The 24,180-nt window shown below is 49.8% G+C and overlaps 1 protein-coding gene across 3 annotated transcripts in view; it reads right to left on the bottom strand.

Moving 5' to 3' along the window:
* The window catches only part of ALPL (alkaline phosphatase, biomineralization associated), a 56,480-nt gene extending 32,724 nt beyond the window's left edge, over positions 1 to 23,756 (bottom strand). The window contains exons 1-2 of one of the 3 annotated variants that reach the window (XM_059376553.1): positions 22,849 to 23,020; positions 12,757 to 12,904 (exon numbers count right to left, since the gene is read on the bottom strand). The gene's annotated coding sequence lies outside the window, so the exon portion shown is untranslated. Of the gene's footprint in view, positions 1 to 12,756; positions 12,905 to 22,848; positions 23,021 to 23,681 lie in introns of those variants that run through there. The other 2 variants (XM_059376555.1, XM_059376552.1) reach the window with 2 other exon arrangements.
* Between the last annotated feature and the right edge of the window lie 424 nt (positions 23,757 to 24,180).

Genomic DNA, 24,180 nt, shown 5'->3' with positions numbered 1-24,180 from the left:
CTCTCTATCCCAGGTCACATGAGCCTGTAATTAACTTCTGCCCATCACTAAACCTGCATCTGTGTTAAGCCTCCTAAAGACATCTTGTGTAAGGCCAAGGGTAGGCGGACAGCTGGAATATGTGTGGAAGGGGTGGGGAGCTTCCCACTGAGCTTCCCCATCTGGATCTGTCCAGGAATCCCCAAAACCCCCATGTAATCTCCCTGAACGCTGGAGCATAGTGGAAAGACCTTGGCCATGGAGGAAGCAGACATGGATTGAGTCTGTCCAACTTTGAAAGTGACTCTGCGTCTGGGGCTGCAGATTTCTTATCCATCAAACAAGGTTAGTCAAGCCCACCTTGCAAGGTTGTTGTAAAGATAAGATGCCCAGGAGAGTATCTGTTAAGAGATAAAACTCAATAGAAAGTGTTATTTAGAAAACATTTAGGAAGGCCTGGCAGACAAACACCAAGAATTTGTTGAACTGAATAGAGAAGTTTGCGTCATGGTGAACCACCACCAGCGGCCAAACAATAGCTGCATTCATTATGCTCCTAGTAGGCATCCTCAGTACCAACCCCATTTTACAGAAGGCGGGGGTGGGGGGAGCACAGAGAGGTTAAGTAACTTGCCTATGATCACACAGCAGGCAGTAGTCAAGCTGGGAGTAGGAGCCCAGAATGTCCACCTTGGAAGTACAGACTTTGAACCATTATGCCAGGTTAGTAAACCGAGGCACTAAAATACAGGGACTAAGTGCTGAGCCAGGAAGGGATCATGCGCAGCCCCACTCCAAAACCTTTGCGCTTAACCATCCCATCGGCTTGTCAGAGCCAAAAGGGACTCTAGTCTACCCTGACACACTCATATTTTTCCCCCAGCAGGTTCCTGAAGTCCAAAGAGGTAGTGTGACCCTCCCAAAGTCAGACGGGCCCGTGAGCTGAAGAATCAGGACAAGCAGCCAGGTTTCCTAACTCCAGAGCCCAAAGCCATCCCTGAGTATCACACAGACCATGAGGGGCCACCAGGGAAGGAGTCTCAAGGATGCACCAGAATTTTTCCAGCAGAGTAGAAGGCAGGCAGTCTCAGGAGAGCAAACAGCCCATGCAAAGTTCTAGGGTAGGTCACTAAAGTCCCTCCCACCCCCGGAGAATAGTGAGCTACGAAGGGCATGTAAAGGTTGGGGCAGGGGCAGATGATGAGGCTGGTTTTTCATATTAAATACTTCCATTTTGTTCTTTTATTTTTTTTATACTTTCTTATTCTGTTCTATGTTACCACCATCTTTCCTTATTTCTTTTGCACGCTTCTAATGCTTATTTAAAGTTCTTGGTTCAGAGTTGCCTGGGTGGCTCGTCAGATAAGTGTCTGCCTTATGGCTCAGGTCATGATCCCAGGGTGCTAGGATTGAACCTCACTTCCAGTTCCGCCTTCAGCAAATCCCTATGCCCCTCCCCACTGCCAGCTCCTGCTCAAAGCACACACTCGCTTGCTTTCAAATAATAAAATCTTAAAATATGTGAATATAGAGGCACCTGGGCACCTGGCTCAGTGGGTTGGGGCCTCTGCCTTCAGCTTAGGTTGTGATCCCAGGACCCTGGGATCGAGCCCCACATCAGGCTCTCTGCTCAGTAGGGAGCCTACTTCCCTTCCTCTCTCTCTGCCTGCCTCTCTGCCTACCTGTGATCTCTGTCAAAATTCGTAAATAAAATAAAATTCTTGGTCCATCTGTTCTAATATCACGGAATCAGTGGTACCCCCTAATCAATGCGCCGTTTTTCTGCAGCAGCCACTGGGCTCCAGCTGGTGGCTCAGTGGCTGCGGGAGCAGGGAAGCCATGCAGCGTTAAAGCTAACGGTAAGGGAAGATTATCCACCTCCTGAACCCTCTTTCTCAAATTAACACCTGAGTACCGAAACAGCAAAGCAGCAACACGTCACTAAGCCTAGGGACTTACAGAGAAAATGCAATGTCCAGGGGACACCGAAGGGAGTTTTAAACTTGTGTGTAGGGGGTTGGTGCAACAGCCAAGAGGAGTGGGACATAGTCTTTAGGCTGATGGAGATATTAGAATAGAAAAGAAAATCAGGTTTAAGTTCTGCTCTTACCCCTTTGCATCAAAAGCCTTCCCCAGCAGGCCCACTGCCCTGGACCGACCATAGCAAGCACGCTCACCTGGACATGAGTGTCTGCACGCCTGAGTGTCTGCTGGTGTAAAACCAGGGCCAAAGGGGACCTGGCTGGCTTAGTCCATACAGCATTCGACTCTTGATCTCGGGGTTTTGAGTTCAAGCCCCAAGTTGGGTGCAGAAATAACTTAAAAATTAAACCTTTTTTTTTTTTTTTAAAGATTCTATTTATTTATTTGCAACACAGAGAGAGAGAACGCACACAAGCAGGGGGAGCAGCAAGAAGATGGGAGAAACAGGCTCTTTGCTGAGCCCAATAGAGGACTCGATCCCCGGACTCTGAGATCCCATGACCTCAGCTGAAGGCAGATGCTTAACCAGCTTAGCCACTCAGGCGTCCCCCAAATAAAACCTATATAACAAAAGAAAATCACAAACAACAACCTTGGAGTGCAATCAGGGCAATGAAGCAGGCCACGTGGGGTTAAAGGAATCAAGAGGAAACGGATGGGCCTCCAGCCACTTCAACCATCCCTCCCCTTCCAGACCTCAGGGCTGGTGGATTCTGACCTAACCAGACAGCCCCATTCCCTGCCTGCTGCTTCTGGGGTGCTGGAAGTGAGGCCCAGTCCTGGGGTATTGGTTACCTGGGGAGGGGGAGAGGCAAAGCCAAACTGAGGCTCTCCACGCCAGGACTGCCATCTCCTTGGGCTCACTGATGCTGACAGAGACCAGAGTCAGGCTTAGATCCTTAGCTCAGTCCTCAGCACCAGACATAATCTCTGAACCTGACCTCTCCGCCCCCCATAAACACACCTGACTCCCAAGAAATGAGATCACAGGTGAAAGACCGGGGAATCCAAGGAACACAATGACTTCAAAACAAACTGATTAGAGATACTACTGGAATCAGCTGTATTCAACAGATGGACCGAGAATTTCAACTAAGCATTAGAAACACACAGAAAAAGTAAGGAAAGATATTAGCAATAGAGAACAGAACAATCAAGTGTTAGAGCACCCAAGTGGAAATACTCAGTATGAAAAACAGTTGAAATAACAAAGGCAAGAGGCAAAGTGGAAATAGGGAACAGATACCAGATCGGGGAACACTTCCAGGAAAGAGCCAGGAAGGATTAAGAAACAGAAATGATTTTTTAATTTTTTTTTAATTTCTTTTTAAACATTTTTTTTAAAAGATTTTATTATTTATTTCAGAGGGAAATCACAAGTAGGCAGAGAGAGAGAGAGAGACAGAGGAGGAAGCAGGCTTCCTGCTGAACAGAGAGCCCGACGCGGGACTCAATCCCAGGACCCCGAGATCATGACCTGAGCCGAAGGCAGCGGCTAAACCCACTGAGCCACCCAGGCGCCCGAAACAGAAAAGATTTTTAAAGAGAGGGTAAAACAGGGGCACCTGGGTGGCTGAGTGGGTTAAAACCTCTGCCTTCGGCTCCAGTCATGATCTCAGGGTTCTAGGATCAAGGCCCACATCGGGCTCTCTGCTCAGCAGGGAGCCTGCTACCCCCTCTCTCCCTGCCTGCCTCTCTGCCCACTGGTGATCTCTCTCCCTGTCAAATAAATAAATAAAATCTTTAAAAAAAAAAAAAAGAGATCTTATTTATTTATTTGACAGAGAGAGAGAGAGTAAAACATCAATTAAAGTTAAAACATCAGCCCCAAACTTACTCCATTAATTTGAAATGGATCACAGACCGAGTGATAAAAGCTAGAACCACAAAGCTTCTAAAAGAAAATGTAAGAGAGTATCTTTGTGACTTTGGGGAAGACAGGAAGTCTTAACCCCCCCACCCCAAAAACCGATAAACTGGACTTATCAATAGTAAAATTTCTGCCCACCAAAAGACACCACAAAAGAAAAAAAAAAAAAAGATGCCATTAAGAGACTGAATAGATGGGGTGTCTGGGTAGATCATCCATTAAGTGTTTGACTTTGGTTCAGGTCATGATCTCAGTGTCATGGAATCTAGCCCTGCATCAGACTCCTCACTCAGCGGGGAGTCTGCTTCTCCCTGAGCACACTTCTCCCTCCCTCCCTCTCCCCTGCTCTTCCCCTCTGCCACTCCCCACTCATGCATAAATAAAATCTTTTTTTTTTTTTAAGATTTTATTTATTTATCTAACACACACACACACAAAGAGAGAGAGATCACAAGCAGGCAGAGAGGCAGGCAGAGAGGGGAGGAAGCAGGCTCCCTGCTGAGCAGAGAGCCCAATGCGGGGCTGGATCCCAGGACCTTGAGATCATGACCTGAGCCAAAAGCAGAGGCTTAACCCACTGAGCCATTCAGGTGCCTCTGCATAAATAAAATCTTAAAAAAATACTGGACAAGGCACATAATGGAAAAGAACATACATAGTACATACAACTGACAAAGGTCTGTATCCAGTAATTAAAGAACTACTGAAGTTGACAATCCATGATTAACAAACATCCTCCACACACACACACACACACACACACACACACAGGGAAAACTGCTCAGCAAAAAGACGTGTGAACAAAGAATACAACAGATGTATTTCAAAAATATTATGCTAAGTGAAAGAAGCTGAACATAAAAGAGTATATGTTGTGTAATCCATCTATATGAAACTCCAGAAAAGACCAATATAATCTACAATGAAAGAAATCAGAATAAAGATTACATTTGGGAGGCAAAATGGACTGGACAGGGGCAAGAGGGAAACAGCTGGAGAGAGAGAAATGTTTTTTAAATCTTGATTGGGATCATGGTTGTAAGGTAATGCATACGTGTCAAAACACACAGAATTGTACACTTAACATCTGTGCATTTTATTGTATGAACTGTACGTCAACAAAAAGAAAGATAGTGTAAGTCCCAATATCTAGGTATTTCAAGAAATAATGACAATAACCATAGAACTAAAGATGAGGGCCCCAAATAAACCAAACAGGACAGAGAAGGAAAAACACACACTTAAAAATATTATAGTGAATATTAAAACACAACAAAATATTCTAAAGTCTAGAGAAAAACAGATCACTTACAAAGGAATATGTATCAAACTGAATTGACCAAAGTACCAAAGGAAAAGAATCTGAAGCAAGAATTTTATATCCAGCTAAACTGTCATTCGGATGTTAAAGACTACATTGAAGGGATCAAGTTTATCCCAAAAAACACCCTCTAGGGGCGCCTGGGTGGCTCAGTGGGTTAAGCCTCTGCCTTCAGCTCAGGTCAAGATCCCGGAGTTCTGGGATCAAGTCACGTGTTGGGCTCCCTGCTTGGTGGGAAGCCTGCTTCTCCCTCTTCCTCTCCCCCGATTGTGTTTCTTCTCTTGCTGTGTCTCTCCATCAAATAAATAAATAAAAATTAAAAAAAAAAAAAACTCCCAGATCAAAGGAAAGAACAAGACCATATATCCAAAAATAACTCAGTACTAAAAAATCTGGAAAATTTTAATCTGAACGACAAGTCAGTGGATATAAGGGCTTAAGAGGGAGACCAAGAAACATGAGCAAATGTTAATCTGGCCTTTGTGTGGAAAAACTATGGCTGGCAATCTTTTTTAAGTAAATGAAACATTAAAATGAAAGAAAAGCAAGATAAAATGAAATAAAAATCTAGGACGGCAGAAATAAAAGAACACAGACACATTCTTTTCAGGAACACTCAAAACATTTTAAAAATTGATCACAGGGGCACCTGGGTGGCTCAGTGGGTTAAGCCTCTGACTTTAGCTCAGTATGTGATCTCAGGGTCCTGGGATCGAGCCCCACATCGGGCTCCCTGATCAGCGGGGAGCCTGCTTCCCTTCTTTTCTCTCTGCCTGCCTCTCTGCCTACTTGTGATCTCTCTGTCAAATAAATAAATAAAATCTTCAAAAAAAAAATTGATCACATACCAGCCCATAAAAGCAAGTCTCTCCTTTATTTTTATTGGTTTTTAAGATTTATTTTATTTATTTTTAAAGATTTTATTTATTTATTTGACAGAGAGACAGTGAGAGAAGGAACACAGTAGGGGGAGTGGGAGAAGCAGGCTTCCCACTAAGCAGGGAGCCCAATGAGAGCTCAATCCCAAGACCCTGGGATCATGACCTGAGCTGAAGGCAGACACTTAACGACTGAACCACCCAGGCACTCCTAAGATTTTATTTTCAAGTCATCTCTACAATCAACATGGGTCTCAAGCTCACAAACGCAAGATCAAGAGTCATAGGCTCTCATTTTATTTTATTTTAAAGGAATAAAGGATTTTTTTTAAAGATTTTATTTACTTATTTGACAGAGAGAGATCACAAGTAGGCAGAGAGGCAGGCAGAGAGAGGGAAGGGGGAAGCAGGCTCCCCGCTGAGCAGAGAGCCCGATGTGGGGCTTGATCCCAGGACCCTGAGATCATGACCTGAGTTGAAGGCAGAGGCTTAACCCGCTGATCCATCCAGGCACCCTAGGAGTAAAGGATTTTAAAGGATTTTTTTTTTTTTTTAAGATTTATTAATTTGAAAGAGAAAGAACGAGAGACAGCACATGGGAAGGAGCAGAAGGAGAGGGAGAGGAGCAGACACTGCTAAGCACAGAGCCCCAGTCAGGGCTCGATCCCACAACCCTGAGATTATGACCTGAGCTGGAAATCAAGAGTCACACTTAACCGACTGAGCCATCCAGGCGCCCCTCCAAGTCTCTCATTTTAAATGACCAGTTTCCGCAAAGCCCACATTCTCTGACAATGGTACAATTAAGTTAGAAGTCATGTTCTTTTATTTCATGTTCTTTAGAAATCATGTTTTGAAAAGGACAAACAATTCCCTATACAACCAGAGATGAAAAGCATCTCTAAATAACTCATAGATCAAAGAAAAATCATAGTAGAAGTCTGAAATTACTTAGAACTGGGTGATAATAAAAACACTGATATATCAAAAAGTACAGAATGCAGCAAAGAAAGGGTACAAATTAATGAGCGAAGGGCCACCCGAGTAGCTGAGTGGGTTGAGCGACCAACTCTTGGCTTCAGCTCAGGTCATGATCTCATGGGTGGTGGGACTGAGCTCCTCATGGGGCTCCACTCAACAGGGAGTCTGCTTGAAGATTCTCTCCCTCTGCCCCTATGGCCACCCCCTCCTCTCTCAAATAAATAAATGGATTTTAAAAAGTATTGTGTTAGGCATCTAACTTAGGAAGTTAGAAAAAAAGCAACCCAAAGAAAATAAAAGATTATAAAGAACTGTAATCAACACTGCTGAGAACAAAGATTCATTTGTAAAGATCAAAACCACAAGAATGTCCTTTTAAAAAAAAGGTCAGTAAGGGGGGACTGGGTGGCTCAGTCACTAAGCATCTGCCTTCGGCTCCGGTCATGATCCCGGGGTCCTGGGATCGAGCCCCACATTGTGCTCTCTGCTCGGCGGGGAGCCTGCTTCTCCCTCTCCCACTCCCCCTGCTTCTGTTCCCTTCTCTTGCTGTCTTGCTCTCTAATAAAAAAATAAAATCTTTTTAAAAAGTCAATCAACCTAAAGCAAGATTAATTTTAAAAAATACAAAATAGAGATAAGACACAACTATTATGAAAATGGAGATGCGGGGCGCCTGGGTGGTTGAGCCTTTGGCTCAGGTCATGATCTCAGGGTCCTGGAATCAAGCCCCACATTGGGTTCCCGGTTTGACGGGAAGCCTGCTTCTCCCTCTCCCACTCCCCCTGCTTGTGTTCTCTCTCTCGCTGAATCTCTTTGTCAAATAAATAAATAAAATCTTAAAAAAAAAAAAAAGAAAGAAAGAAAGAAAAGAAAAGGGTATACAATTTCTTCCTTCTCCTTTTCCTTTCCTTTTCAGTAGTCTCCAGGCTCAGTGTGGAACCCAATGCAAGGCTTAAACTCATGACCCTTAGATTAACACCTGGGCTGAGGGATACCTGGGTGGCTCAGTTGGTTAAGCATCTGCCTTTGTCTCAGGTCATGATCCCAGAGTCCTGGTATTGAGTCCTGCATCAGACTCCTTGCTCATCGGGAAGCCTACTTTTCCCTCTCCCTTGACTGCTGCTCTGTCTGCTTGCGCGGGTGCTCTGTCTGACAAATAATTAAATAAAATCTTTTTGGAAAAAAAAGACCTGGGCTGAGATTAAGAGTTAGGTGCTGGGGCGCCTGGGTGGCTCAGTGGGTGAAACCTCTGCCTTCGGCTCCGGTCACGATCTCACTGTCCTGGGATTGAGTCCTGCATCAGGCTCTCAGCTCAGCAGGGAGCCTGCTTCCCCCCTCTCTGTCTGCCTCTCTGCCTACTTGTAATCTCTCTGTCCAAAAAATAAAGTTAGGTGCTCAGGGCACCCGGGTGGCTCAGTCAGTGGTGTCTGACTCTTGGTTTTGACTCAGGTCATGATCTTGAGGTCTGGGGATTAAGCCCCACATCGGGATCTTTGCTCACTGCAGAGTCTGCTTGTCTCTCTCTCTCTGCTCCTTCCCCTGCTCTCTCCCTCTCTCTTAACTCTCTTAACTGGCTCAGTGGGTTAAGTGTCTGCCTTCAGCTCAGGTCATGATCCCAGGATCCTAGGATTGAGGCTCACACTGCACTCCTTGCTCAGCAGGGGAACCCGCTTCTCCCTCTGCCTGCCACTCCCCCTGCTTGTGCGCTCTCTATCTCACAACTAAGTAAAATTGTAAATAAATAAATAAACTGCTAAATTGACCTATATTCAATTTTAGAATGTCCAGTTTCCAAAATACGATTAGACTCATACGATGACAAACCAGTAAGAAAATGCCCCCCCCCAAAAAAAAAAAGACAAATAGAAAAATAAGCAAAACACATTACCAAAAGAAGACTCACACATAGGCTTACACACTTACTCAACCCCGCCAGAAATGTGGGAACTGCAAATCAAGGTCTACAACGAGAAGTCGTTAAACTTACTGGTTGGAAATAACGAAGTCTGACAACACCACGTGTTACAGAAGACACAAAGAGCAGAACTTCTTATACGTTACTGGTGGGAGTGCAAAGAGATCCAACCATTTTGCTCTTCTCTTGTAACGCTGAACAAATTTTCACATGCCCTATGGCCCAACAATCGGTGGCTAGGTGGACATTCATCAAGAGAAGTCCTAGCTGCACGCATTAGAGAACATACACATGAATCTTCGTAGGTACTTTTCCTATACTAGCAAAAACCTGAACACAACCCCAGTGCCATCAACAAGAAATTAAATAAAATTCTGAAACAGTTAGCTGGTATATAAATGACATATACAGCAAACAGTTTTAAAAACAAACAAACAAACAAACAAAAAAACCACTGCAGCGCCTGGATGGCTCAGTCGGCTAAGCGGCCAATTCTTGATCTCAGCTCAGGTCTTGATCCCAGGGTTGTGAGCTCAAGCCTTGCATCTGGCTCCACGCTTGGCGTCTATTTAAACAACGATGAAAGAAATACAGCCATAGGCAGCAAGCGGATCAATTTCAGCAACATAAGATTCACTTACAACCAAGTCCAAGGAGATTATTACATAAAATACGGGACACCTCTGTACAGTGTATATAGGGACACCTGGGTGGTTCAGTCAGTTAAGCCTCTGACTTGGGGGTCAAGTCAGGATTTCGGCGTCCTGGAATGGGCCGCGGGCCCTGCATCCAGTGGGGACTCTGTTTCTTCCTCTCCCTCTGCTCACACCCCCACCCCGCTCATCCTCTCTCCCAAATAAGTAACACCTTTCTAAATAAATAAATGTGAGAACTTAAAACTGGGAATGGGAAACCCTAGATTCAGGAGTGATTACACTACCACTCTCCACCCCCCCTGCCCCCCGACCCCCACCCGTGAAGACAGGCAGTTGGCGGAGGTTGAAGGAGCTCAGAGGAATGTGTAAATTACTGTCAATATTCTAGTCCTGGTAGTGGATGATGGTTCATAGGGACTTTAAATGGATTTACTTATTTATTTATTTTCAGGACTGATCGATTGATTTACTGATTGGAGAGAGTGCTGGTGGGGGAGGGGCAGTGGGAAAGCATCTCAAGCAGCCTCCCTGCTGAGTGCCTGGGGACCCCACGACCCTAAAGGGGCCATCCAGCAAACGGGAGATCACCCAACCCCTTACTTGCTCTGCTCATTCCTCCACAGCTGCTGGGAGGTCTGCAAGCTCTGGGTCCTGCCCACTTCTCTGACATCACCTCCTGGCCCCCACCCGCACCACTCACCACTCACACCTGGTCCGCCCAGCTTTCCCCCCACCCCCTCAGGGCTTTGGTGCTGGCCCATCCCCTGCCTGGAACACTCTTCCCCAGGACAATGCTGGTCTCACTCCTCCTCCTTCAGGCCAGAGGCCGCGTCTCACATCCTTTCCTTCCTTGCCCTGCCAGGTGAAGAGGCCCCCACGACTCCTCAGCCCCCCTACTATTTTACAATCCTATTTTCTTCCCAGCACTCCCACTGTCTGAAATTACCTTACTTTATGGTCTGTCTCTTCCAGTACCGTGGAGTTCCTGGAGGACTTGGTGGTGGTTGCTGCTCTACCCCCCTGTACCTAGAACCACACCTGCCTATAGAAGATCCTCAGAAAATATTTGCTGGAGGGAGGGGGGAAAAAAAGATCTAACGCCACCTCCTCCAGAAATCCCTTGTGGTCATTCTACCCAAGGCTTGGTGAGGAGGCCCCCCCTGCTCTGGTCCCACGGCTCTCGAACTTTCCTTCATCCTACACCACCTGGGACTCTGCAGGGGCCTGTCCACCTGAGCATCTCCCCAAACACTGGACATTCTCTGAAGGAAGAACTGGACCAGATTCACTCATGAATTCCAGCACCTAGCCCTGGGCCCAGCAGGGAGCTGGGCTAATAAAATATTTGTTGAATGAATGGATGAACGAACGTCCTCCGCATTCATCTCACCCCCCTTGCTGACGCTGCTTCCTCCTTTCTCCACCCTGACAGGTGCTAAGAAGTCGACACCCAGGTGAGCTGACACACCCAGGTGAGCTGACACACCCAGGTGAGCTGACACATCCAGGTGAGCTGACACACCCAGGTGAGCTGACGAGCAAGGCCACTCAAGCCGGAACATCGGAATATCGAGCAAGGCCACTCAAGCCGGAATATCAGAATATGGTGGAGCAGGGGAATTCCTTTTCTCCCTCCCTCCCCACCCCAGGAGCCACTTCAGGCCTCAGAGGGGACAAACCCACAGGCCAGTACTGGCCTCTCACAGGAATCCTCTGGGGCCTGCCTTGGCCAAACCAACAAGACAGGCGTTCTGCCCGTATTTCACCCTCCGTGACTGGCTGAGAAGGTTGGCCAGCCTGTCTCACTGCCCCAGCTAGAGGCCTTGCACAGCTGAGCTCTCTGTGGCCAGGTGCTGGTTGGGCAAATCCAATCACGTAGCTACCCTACGGGACAGGATCCACTTCCTTTTGGGGGGAGGAAATGGGACAGGCAGGCCAGCCCGGGGATTCCGTGAAAGAGGAAATTTCAGTGCCAGGTTCTCACTTAAGCCAGCGCTCTGACGTTTCCCAACCCAGGAAGACCTTAGGAGGGTGGGACAGAAACCCAGGAGGGTCAGGCCGGAGGCCAGATTCCTGGACCGAGGCTGGGGCCAATCTCCCACTGAGGTTTCTGAGTTAACAGTGGTTTCAGTCTGCTAATTGCCCTGGCCTTCCTTTGACCCAGGATCCCAGAGACACCAGGACTGCCCCGCTGTGCCCCCCACCCCCATTTCTCCCTGCCTCCAGGAACCACGCAGGGGACAGATAAACTTTGCACTCCTCGGCTCAGTGTCATGCAGTCTGTTTCTGCCTTGTACCTCCTCCCCGAGTCTGGCTCCGGAAAAACCAGGAGGTTCAGGAGTTTACACATCTGGCCTGCAGAGATTTATCTAGTATTAAATGATTACGGGCCCATACTCTGGAGCCAGGCTGCCCAGGTTCAAATTCTGGCTTAACTGCTTATGAGCTGCATGACCTTGAGCCCCCTGCTGTGCTTCTACTCTTTAACCTTTAAAACGAGCGATTTGTCCCTACTCGATTTGTCCCTACTCGATGGGGAGGCTAAGTCACCCAAACAGAGAAGGGTGTGTCGAACACTTACTTAGCAGGCCAAGCACACTTACGGGATTCGGTGAAAGACCACTCTTATTATCATTACTAAATACATTGAGGTTGTTTGGAGTCAGGCCTGGAACTCTGGACCAGACATCCGTAGACAGACACACCAGAGCCAAAACCAACCTGCTCAGCAGATTGGGATAGAACAAGAGGAAAGACTCCAGGCTCTGGGTCCAAATCCCAGCTTCACAGTTCTGTGACCCCGGGCAAGTTACTGAACTGCCCTGAGCCTCATTTCTGCCTCTGGGTACTCCAGATCACAGCCGTACTTCCTTCCAAGTGGTCACGGTTTCTCCTCACCGGGAAAGATGCTAATCTCTGCTGCTGCTGGCTGTGGGCAGTGTTGGGCAATTAGGGAGCTGACACAGGTAGGGGCTACCCCAGGCAGGGGTGAGGTGACAGGCAGGTTCCCCTTCCTGGAAACCTCTGTTGAGGCCCCTGCCTGGGGGTATGATGCGCAAGTTCATTCATTCATTCATCAAATATGCATTGTGTACTATGTGCCAAAAAGCACAGTACACATTGATGGAGCAGATGACAGCCATTTCTATTATTATTAAAGAAGTTAGGGGCACCTGGGTGGCTCAGTGGGTTGAAGCCTCTGCCTTCGGCTCGGATCGTGGTCCCGGGGTCCGGGGATCGAGCCCCGCGTCGGGCTCTCTGCTCCTCGGAGACCCTGCTTCCTCCTCTCTCTCTTCCTGCCTCTCTGCCTGCTTGTTATCTCTGTCAAATAAATAAATAAAATCTTTAAAAAAAAAAAGGAAGTTAAAGTTGTTTGGCACTGAGGTGAGGGTACATCTGTAAATAAAACGGACGAAAAGACCAGTCAGAAGTCGTTGGGAGAACCCATACCTAAGGACCTGAGCTGCCCATAAGGAAACTGACTTGTCCTGCTGCCAATCACTACCAAACTATTTATGAGTTGGTATCATCAGCGGAGATGTGAAGACATCAACGGAAGGGCAGCCAGGCTCTTCCTGGGGTAGCTCAGGTGTCACACCCAGCAGGACCAGCCTCCACAGGTTTCCCTGTGGTGAGAGAGTCCAGCTGGGCTGGGGAAAGCCTTGCCAGGTGCGGCAGCCTCTCCTTAACTCAAGGATGACAGGCATATGCCGAAGGCAGGCACCTTGCTAGACACTGGAGTTCACCAAGGATTCGATGAGATTCTTGCCCTCCAGAAAAACCATACTCCAAGGCAGATACCCCATAGACAATCAGATTGTAAGAGTCTTCAGCATACATCTGGAGAAAGAGCATTGGCCTGGGATCCTGATCTGAATTTGGGGCTAATTTTTGCCATTGGTTTGACCTAAGCCTCATTTTCTCATTTTTCCCTTTTGCAAAATGAAGACAGTATTTTGGGGGGGCTGTTTTAAGGATCCAGTGAGTTCACGAATAAGAAAGGGCTTTAAAAGTACACTTGGCCAGCTCAGTTGGTGGAGCATGGACCTTTTTTTTTTTTTTTAAGGTAATCTCTACACCCAATGTGGGGCTTGAACTCACAACCTCAAGATCTCAAGATCAAGAGTCGTATGCTCCACTGACTGAGCCCGTCATGTGCTCCAGAGAATATGACTCTTGATCTTAGGGTTGCAAGTTCGAGGTCCCATATTGGGTGTAGAGATTTCAAATAAATAAATAAATGGGCTTTAAAAATGGAAAAGTAAGATAGGAGCTGAGGTTGGGAGTCTCACAGTAACTCATCCAGCATCACGTGGCTGATTAGAACAAAAGCTAGAACTGGAACCCTGGAACCGGAGCTGGGAAGGCCAGGCCCGCCCCCCTCAGTCCGCTGCCCCTCTCAGCTGCTTGCCTTTGCACCCTGGGGCCATCGATTCACACGAGGCCCAGGGGACAGGTAGAACACTAAATCCCCTGGAGCAGGGATGACCATTTCTTTCCTCGGGACCCCAGGTTTTCTAACCTGCCAAAGGGAAGATGCCATCTGCCGGGCTGTCCTCATTGGTAGGTGGGAGGTGTCTTGCAGGGAAGGGCGCCCTCCCCAGGGAAAGGGGTGGCCCCATCACAAAGGAGGCATGGGCTGGGGAAGAGCAAGTGCGAAGCCAGGGAGGGAGCCAGCGGCAGGGACGCAAGAACGTGAATTAAAATCTGGGCAGAAGTCCTGGGTTCACCAGCCCGGCAACTCAGGCACATTGCTTCACCTCTGAGTCATTTCCCTCGCTTGGAGAATGGGTCGCTGGAACGATTAAAAGTGTATATACACAAAGCACTTAACCAGAATGGCTCGGTGCATGATAAATATTCAAAATATATCCGAAAGTCATTAATTCTTTTTAAATTTATTTTTAAAATTTTTGAGAGGGAGCGAGCACACAGCAGGGGGAGCAGCTGAGGGAGAAGGAGAAGCAGACTCCTCGATGGGCAGGGAGCCCCATGCAGGACTCCATCCCAGGACCCTAAGGTCATGACCCGAGCTCAAGGCAGACAAGACACTTGACCGACTGAGCCACCCAGGCGCCCCAAATGTTAGTGATTCCACTATTATTACTCTACCATTCTTACTACCATTAGTACTGTAAGGACCTATTTAGCTAGAGGCTTCCATCAAGGTTAAAATAATAACGTAGTTTAACCCTTAAACTATCCCTGCTCCCCTTCCCCCAGAGGACTTCACTTAAAAACAAGTCCCAGAAACCAGCTCCAGGTAACAAAGCCCAGATACAAGGGTGGGTCAGGCCAGGTGGAGACATCCAATCAGTGGGGGGATGCACACTGTCTCCCTAGTTACCAAGGTGTGATAGGCTAGGTCAAATGTCTATTATAGGGTAAATTGTAATTCAATTGGTCACCTAACATCACTGTGCGGCTTTCTCTGTGTGATACAATCTCATTGGCCACCTGTGCGTGGCCAGGCCCGACCACATGGCCTTTGCCCTTAAAAGCTAGTCTGTGAAACAGAGAAAGGTCGCCCTCTTGTAAGAGGCGTGGCCCTGGCTGGTCAGTTTGATTCTTGATGCTTGGCACGAAATAAAGCTTTGCTTGACCTTCGCTTTCTATCAGTCTTGCTCTTAATCACGGACCCATTTTGGGGGCATAACAGTACTATCATAGAGGGTGGGGTAGGGGTGAGCGTAACTCTTCAGGACCAACCAGCCTCTTTCTTTCCACTCTCACTATACAACCTGGGTCATCACATCCCTAGAAGCCAGCACCGCCCCCCCTTGAGGACTAAACATGGGCACCACGGTGCGCCCCAGGAAAGGTCCCCACCTGGCACCAGAGGGGAGTTCTGGCTCAGTCTAGCTCTGAGCGCCTCCTGCTTTCCTGTACAAGGAAAGGAGACTGAGGAGCCAGGGGACAATGACCTAGGGCCTCCATGGGCCTGTCCCTTCTCCACCCTCCATGCAATGACCAGATCTAATTTGGTTCTGGGATATCCTTCAGTCTCGTGCCAACTCTAATTTGGTGAAATGGGCTGCCTGGAGGACTGCATTTAGAAGGCCCTGAAGTTGGGGGGGAAAAAAGAGCCGTGGCTGAGTGATGGTATCTGACTGGGAGTCAGTGTAACTATTTGCCGCAAAAGAGCTAGAAAAGCCCTGAAGGCCTTGCCTCAATACAAGTCCTAGTTGTCAGGTGGGATAACTGGAAGCCAAGAGGGAAAGGGACTTGCCCAAGATCACAAAGCATGAAAAAGGGCAGGGATTCAAACTCAGCCTCCTCTGGCTTTCTGAGGTTGCTTCCCACCACGATTGTCACTTCCTTCCTCTGGACCAGAAAGGAGGTGTCCAGGTCCATTGAGACCCACTGTCTGAGAGAACAGAAGCCAGAAGAGGACCGCCTACTCGGTTCCCCACCCCCACCCCTGGGGCCTCCTACCACACTTTGCAAACCCCAGAGGCAGATGGTTCCAGTGAAAATAAATGTAGACAGCACCATCCCCTGAGGGCTTGTATACAAACAAAGATTTGAATTCAGATGCTAATCAGATGAAGCCAAGACCACGTGAGACCAGGATTTGGTTCTCTTTCCCCTTTGCAGCTGTGTGTCGTGGGAAGTTAGAGCTTCACTGAGTTTCAGTTTGCTCCTCTGTAAAATGGAGAGAAGGAAAAAACACACTACAGTCATTCAAAGAGATGAGCTCCGTGTTCCTGACACAGAGTAAGCCCTTAGACATTAATTATCAGGATTAGGTTAAAGGGGGAAAAAAAACCCACATCATTTTCACACAAAAAAAATACTCAAGTGACCCACCCAGGCAAGGGTCTGGAAGGGCTGTCGGGAGGAGCCCTGTTTTTCATCCTTGATAGCTGGCTAACTGAACCGAAACATGAATTATCAAGTTTGATGATTTCATAGTAAGGAAGGAACCAGATTCTCCTAAGAAAATGGATTGTATCATTGATGTCACAGAAAAGGAAGCAGCAATGAGTGGATGGATTGGCAATACTGGGGGACAAATGTATATTGGCAATACTAGGGGACTTCGTGCCTCAGTTTCCTCCTGTGTAAATTGGGGATAATAGCCCTGGCCACCCAGAGCTGCTGTTAAGACCAAATGAGCAATTCCAGGTGAGGCAGTGGGCCACCCCTGGCCTGGCAATGCTAGTAGGTATTAGTGAGCGTTGGGACATATGGCACGGGGAGTGGGCGACACTTACTAAAGGAGGCAGAGAAAACAGGACCTAAGAGGGAGGGAGGGGAGGGAGACTCAGAATCCGCTGAGACACTTTCTGCCCAGAATGGTGGCAGATGGGTAAGTTATTAACTCCTGTATGCTAAGGAGCTGGTGGTAAGTCAACGTGGGCACAGGTGGAGGGAGAAATTGACAAAGATACTCAGGCAGGTCAATCCTGACGCGGTTCAGTGACCGCCTACAAGAGGCCTGGGGGATTACAGGACAGAGACCTGGGAGCCTCAGCCTGAGATCTGAGAAGACACCTCCCACCCTCGTTGTTTCCTAGACAAAGTGAAAAGGTAGATCAAAGGAGGCAAGAGATTGACTTAACAAAAAGTCCCATGACAGATCCTTTTAAAGGTTGGATTTATGGCTTTTCGAATAAAAGCCACCTAAACACTTTTTTAAAGAACACAAAATGTTTGCTGAGCTCTGCCGGGCAGCTTACATACTTGACCTCATGAAATTCACTCACCCAAACCACAAACTGAGGTCTGGGAGAGTGAAGATACTTCCACGGGACTTTGGGTTGGGGAAAGGGGAGTTGTCCTGGAGGTCTTTTTCCCAGAAATAGCCTCCCAGCCTCCCCTCCCCTCTCCTCCCTTCCCTGGGTCAAAAGTACTGGGGAAGGGTTTGACCCCAGCATGTCTACCCTCTGAACCTCAGTCTGCAAAAGGGCAGGAGGTGGGGAAGAGAGAAGGGATCAGAGATAATGTTCAAGATGCCTGGTGCCCCAGCAGGTACTTATAAAATACAAATCCACACGGGGCCCATTTCTGAGCTCCTCCGCAAGTGGGAGGACCATGTGGGGGCCCGTGGTTACTATCAGGTTGTCAGGTGGGGTAACTGACCTCCTTGTTCATCTTGTACCCCCAGAACAGTTGTGGTGACCTTCTGGAATCTTCCGTCCAGGAAGCTACTTTCAGACCCCCTGTATTTGACCATAAGGCTTCATGGCCTGCCACACTGCCCTTACTTAAGCTCAGACAACAGTGACTTGGAGGTCTGTGTTGCCACCATGATGCCTGCCTGTCATGGCTAGGCCTTGGCACTCAGCAAAGGTGGCCCAACAGAGCCCTGAGTTCAGAGTGCAAGACAGTGTTCCCTGTCTCGGGGATGAGTGACAGCGGCACGGAGGGCAGCTGGGAGCATTTAGGTGAACGGGTACTAGTCCAGGGAGTCCCTTCCCTGAAGGAGCTGTGTCATCTGTACCCTGAAGGATCAAGGGCTGCCTGTCCCCAAGTGGGTAGGCCCCGGGCCAGCTATCTAGGTCCTGACAGGCTGTTGCCATCACCCTTAGACCTCTAGAGCCCTTAGACTCTTCCCAGGGACCACCAGAGCAGGAAGAAAGCTCCTGCCACAGAAGGAGGGACTGCTCTCCACGTGTCCCACATTCTTACCCTGAGCTCCCTGAGGGCCAACCCAAACCCCATGCCCTCATTTGGATGGGATCAGAGACCTCCTTCCAAAGCCTCAAAGCACCTCACCCAGAAACTGCAAATACAGAAGGCAGGGAGGTCATGTCCATGAGACAAGTGGGCATGAGGGAGAAGGGAGCCGTGGGGACTGTCGTCAAGTGGACAGAGGGGCTGTTACTCAGCTCCACCCATGGCGACACAGCTGGGATGCAGCCCAGTGTGGCCACATCCCCTGGTCTTTCAAGAAAAGTAGAATGAAATCACGTGGCTGAGTAACAGCAACAACAAAATCAAGGTCTTTAAATCACTGCAGAAGCCAACAATCGGCCACAGCTGTCCCCTGCCCCGTTTGGAGGGCAATCTGCGCCCTAGGCCTGTCTGGGCCTGCCATGACCTGGGCCATAAATATGGGAAAGCCAGTTCACTGAATTAGAGACATTCCTAGTCTTGGGGATGTCAGGCATTTGGGCTTACCAACAAGGACACGGAGGCTCAGAGAGGGGACTTGCCCAAGGTCCTACCAGTAGTGTATCAACCCCTCATGACTCAGGCCCTGCTCTCAAATGAGTAGAAGATTCTTTTCCTACCAATCCACACCATCTGCATCCTCCCTGAACAGCTTTCTTTTCAAAAACTAGATACACTGTGGATGTACTACAGACACAGAGACGGGCCAAATCCAAAGCACTGGTTACTTTTATTTTTTTTAAGATTGTATTTATTTATTTGTCAGAGATAGAGAGTGCACAAGCAGGCAGAGAAGTAGGCAGAGGCAGAGAGAAGCAGGCTCCCTGCTGAGCAAGAAGCCCAATGCGGGACTCGATCCCAGGGTCCTGGCATCATAACCTGAGCCAAAGGCAGCAGCTTAACCGACTGAGCCACCCAGGCGTCCCAACACTGGTTACTTTTAAGGAAGTTGTGGGCCTTAGAGCCAAAAGACTGAATTCCCAGTCCAGCTCCCCTCTAAGCAGCTGGGTGACTCTGGGTAAATTCCTTCCCCTCGCTGGGCCTCCATCTCCCTGATCTGCACAGCAGCTTGATGACCGAGCTAGCTGCTAAACACCTTCCAGCTCTGAAATCCCAGGCATCTGTGAGGTATTCTCACTGCTCAGTATTTTGTGGCCACAGATGAATATAGAATAATAATAATAATAATAATAATAATGAGGAAGGCAAGCCCACATTCGCTGGGAAGGCACACTACAATTTTTAGTGAAACCTGACTCCTGGTTACTGGAATCCAGAAAGAACCATGGTAATACTCAGGCAGTTTAACCACCATCCGACAGTTAAACAAAAACACATCTGGTTTAACTTCATTTTCCTCATCTCCTCCCCCAACCCCCTACCCTCATCTCAAATTTTACCCCTTAATTTGAGAAGTCAAATTAAATGCAAACAATTGATTTCATGCCACAGTGAGGTTGAGAATTTCAGCATGGAAAACTTTAAGCACGAACTTTTTCTGGGAGCAATCATGAACTGTTGGGGGGAAGTATAGGGAGGTGGAAAACATAGAGACTGTTCACGTGAATGTTCTTTGGACCCTGAACATTCTACCAAAGTTGCTAAGGGCCGACTGTGAACCCAGCACTCGAGAAGCCAACTGATTTGCCTGAGGTCACACAGCAAGGACTGGAACCCAAGATACTGACCCAGAAGCCAGGGTTTCCCCTGGTGTCCGGGCCTTTCACCTAAACAGGGTCTCTCCCATGCCCTATGGATCACCTGCTAGTGGTGAAGGAAAATACCCTGGGAACACAGAACTTCTCAGCCACCAACACCGGTTCATCCCAGTGTTGGAAACCATTTATGATCTTGCTGGTCCCTTATTAACCCACATTACAGATGATTTCTTCTTCTGAGGCTCAGAGAGGGAAAGTAACTGGTTCAGGGTCACATAGGAATGCTGGGAATGAACCTCCAATCTCCTCCCCACAGCAAGCTACTGCTCCCTGCCCCCTAAAGTCAGGATACCTCTAGAAGGGATGGAAGAAAAATGAAGCCATACGGCCCAGCCTAGCTCCAGCCTGCCGGAGACTACGTTGCCCTGGGAAAGCTGAGTCAGCATTCCTGAGGCCCTGTGCAGATTTCCGAGCGCTGGTTCTCAGCCCAGCTCGCTCACTCTCCCCGCAAAGCTCTCTTCGAGTTCTGGGGTTTGTATCGATAACTTCAGTTGGACCTACTTCAAGGTCTCTGGGCTGTGCTGCTGGATCCTGCTCCTGGATTTAGATACCCTCATCCCTGGAGATGGGTACAACACAGAGATCACCAGACTTGGAATTCTCACCACTTGGGCCCTCAATCCCAGCTCCGCCCGGTAGCATCTGAGTGTCCTTGGGCAAATCCCTTCCCCTAAGACCAGTTTCCTCCCAGGAAATGTAAGGCGAAGACAGCACCTAGCTTGCAGGGTCAGATAGGTAATGTCCAGTGGGACAGGCAGGGGCTGAGTTCTGTTTCACTCCATTTCCAAGCTGGGACACGGTAAGACAGAGGGCAGGAGGTCCTGCAGAGGTAAAAGCCTGGACCCGTGCCCGGCACAGAACTCCAGGCTCCTGACCTAGGCTGTGTCTCGGATGATAGGTAGCTTCTGAGTATGGGCAATGGCACCGTGCCACTCTCTAGGGCAGCTCATCAAAGATTGGGCAGAGCCCGGGTGAAGGTGGGTGACCAGGCGTCAGGGGCAGTGACATAACCATACACCCAGGGTTAGGGTTGCATTTTCTGCTGAGATTAGAGCTCACTGGAGCCAATGTTTTCTTAAGCACAGACACCAGCTCAACACCTTGCACGCATTAGTCATATCCAGAATTCACCACGGGTAGGTAGTTTACTGATGGCCTCAGCTTAAAGGAAAACATCAAAGCATAATAGGGGACAGAACCATCTCTGGTCACACAGCTAGGGTGCCTGATCTTTGAGTGAGAACAAAATGTTAGGCAACCAATCTTACACGTGTTACTGCATTTTAATCTCCTCCCTTGTGAATTTCTGGATTCCAATTCTATGCAAATGTCCAAATATTGCTGTGTTCTCTCCACTGCTCCTTGGCCAGCACCTAGAAGGGGCTTGGCACAAAGCTTCGTATTTCCTGAATGAAGATAGTATTTTGTTTCTGGCCTCAGTTCAGTTTTATTCCTCACAAGAGTCTTATCCACGAGGCACGCTCGCCATTTACAAGTGGTGCCTCAGACGGGGCCACTCACGCTGATCTCACTCCAGGGGTGGGAAAGCTGGGGAGCTGCGTTCTGCTTAGTGAATTCAGAGGCATGAAGTTCAGGAAGAAAAAAAGAGACAGAGGGCCCAGATGGACAGGTGGGGAGGACTGAAGAGGAAGCAGGTTTGGAGGGTGGGCAGGAATGGAGGCCAGAACTAAGGCTCTGCTCTTTCGTCTCTTAGGTGGTAGAGTAGAATCGGGAAGCTAAGGTTGTGTGGGTTAGAGTCTGGGTTAGAAGCCTAGTCTCATCACTTCCTTAATGTCTATAAACCTCAGTTTCCCCATCTGTAAACCAGATGATGCGTGTGAAGTGTTGGAGCAGGCCTGGCACACAGCAGGCACTCAATGAACAGCTTTTGTCCTGGCTCGTGTGGGAAACGACCCTCGCCTCCCTGGGAAGCCTGCCCCCCTCAGATTTCCCCAGGGTCCAAAGCCCTTTCTGGCCTGAGAATGGCCCCCTCTTTTGATCTCCAGCGTTTTTTCTCCTCCAGCCAGAGGCCTTTGTAAAGGCCCCGACCCCATTATGTGTTGGAAAAGGGTCAGGAGGGACAATGATGGGGCTTTTTCTCAGCATCCACTACCAACATTGTGACCAGGCATTGAACTGTTTTTTATTTAAAGTGGGCATGGGAAACAACTCTGGGCGACCCACTCACCTGAGCACTGCCAGAGGTGAATCATGGGCTCCCTCGGCTTCCAGGGCTCCAGAGCTTTGCCCCCACGGCCGCTGTGCCCACCCCAACTCCCAGATAAACATCCACTCGCCAGAGATCCCCTCTCCTCCCACCCCACCCCCCATCATGCGGCTCTGGGACCCTCAGCGCCTCCCTCGCTCTATTCATCCGGGCTCTGGCCCAAACTATTTTGGACCCCACCTGGACGCACTGGCCTCCTCCCCAAGCGGCAGTGGCGTGATCTAGAGGCTCCCAGGTGGGAGGCATGGCAGGGCACTAGGTTGGGTGCTGGGGTTGGCAGCCTGAGTCTCTTGATCTCCCGCCAAGGGGGTATCCTCGGGGCTGCTCAGTCACGGGACGCCAGGGAGAGGGGCATAGATGAAAGGTCTAAGTCCCGGGCAGAGACCCGGGAGGCAGGTAACCCAGGACTACAGCAGCGATCCCAAGCACGGTCCTCTTAGCTCGCGGTCCCCGCGGGCGCCACGTCCAACCTCCAGCCCAGCCCAGCACGCTGCCGGGAGCCCCGGATGCGCGCGAAAACCGGAACAGAACAGGTGCCTGAGGGTCCCCAAAAGGCTGCCCTGGGTGGTGTGGAGGCGCGGAGGTCCGCGCCCTGACATTTATATCCATCCTCGCCGCCACCCCCGGACGAGCGAAGGATGTAGGAGGGGCCGGGATCGACCACGTTCCCGGGGAGCCGGAGGACAGCACAGAGTCCTTACCTGAACGGACTTCGTGGGCGAGGGTCTGTCCTGGCACAAGCGACGTGGGGTCGGTGCGCTAGTACCGAAGGCGCGGAGTGGCGGGAGCGCGACGCTGCCGGGGCCACCTCCCCCGCGGGCTTATAAAGGCGGCCGAGGGGCCCGGCTAGCAGCCGGGGCAATCCGCCCCCGCCCCCGCCCCCGCCCCCGCCGCCGGCCCCGTCCCCGGCCAGGGCCCCGGCCCTCCCCCTCCCCTACCCCGCCCCGCCCCCGCCCCGCCCCCGCCGGAACGCTGCAGGCCGACCCGGCCACGCAGCCAGGGCGCCCCCTGCCGGGAAGCTGCCCAGTCCCCCGCCCCCCACGCCCGGCTGCTCCGGAGGGACGGCGGGGCGCGGGAGGTGGGAGGCATCTGCCTGCGCGTTCCCGGTCCCCCCGCGCTCCCCGGCCCTCTCCACCTCCTGGCTTCCCGCGGGGACCCTCTGTCCCTTCCTCTCTGCGAGGTCGGGCGGATTCCGCTCTGTGCGCGTGTATCCCAGTCGTCTTCATCCTTGGCTGCAACTTCGTTCTGTGTCTCTCTGTGGTCTTCCTCCTGCCCCACTCTCTGTGTCTGTCTGTGTCTGTCTACCGGGCTTTCCTCGGATCTCCGCACATCTCTATCCATCTTTATCCTGTCACTGCCCACCTGTGTGTCTGATTCTCCCTGCCCTCTCTCTCCTCCCACGGCACTCTTCCCTGCTAGCTCTCTTCCCTGTCCTTGGACTGTCTCCTTGGCTAGGACCAAAAGAAGCAGAGGATGGCCTGGGAAGGGTGGCTTCCGGGAGGGGAGCCTCCGATGGACAGGGGCTGTTTGTTACCTCTTTTCTCCTGACAAGGAAGGGGCCAGTCAGGGTTCATGCTGACTTGTCCCAAGCAGAGTCCCAGCCACAAGTCTCCTGGGTGACAGAGGAGGAAGCTACTCTTCCCAGGCACTGGAGCCAGACGGCCTGGGTTCAAGACTCCACCCTCCTGACCTTGGACAAGTCACTTGCCCCTCCACCCCCCCTCCACCCCGTGTATCCGCCTGCTCCTTAGCAGGCAGACCCTGTCTCCCCCGGCTTCCCTCACCACGTGCTGGGAGGGTCATATGAGACAGTAGTTGAAAAGTACACAGGAAACTCTAAAATTCTAGATAAATGTGAGGGCGGGTGGACAGCAGCAGATGCTGAATGCTATGGGCTCCATCCCTGCTCCCCAGGGACCAGTACCTCGTGGGCAGGAGGAGGAAGGATTTGCTCCCTTTCCCTGAGAACCAGACTGAGTGTAATTCTGACAATCTGCCAAGCCCCAAGCTCTGTTTGAATGCCTCCAGTGACA

Source organism: Mustela nigripes, chromosome 14 (genome assembly GCF_022355385.1).
Source record: "Mustela nigripes isolate SB6536 chromosome 14, MUSNIG.SB6536, whole genome shotgun sequence".
Lineage (NCBI taxonomy): Eukaryota > Metazoa > Chordata > Mammalia > Carnivora > Mustelidae > Mustela > Mustela nigripes.
This window is presented reverse-complemented; position numbering and strand designations above follow the sequence as displayed.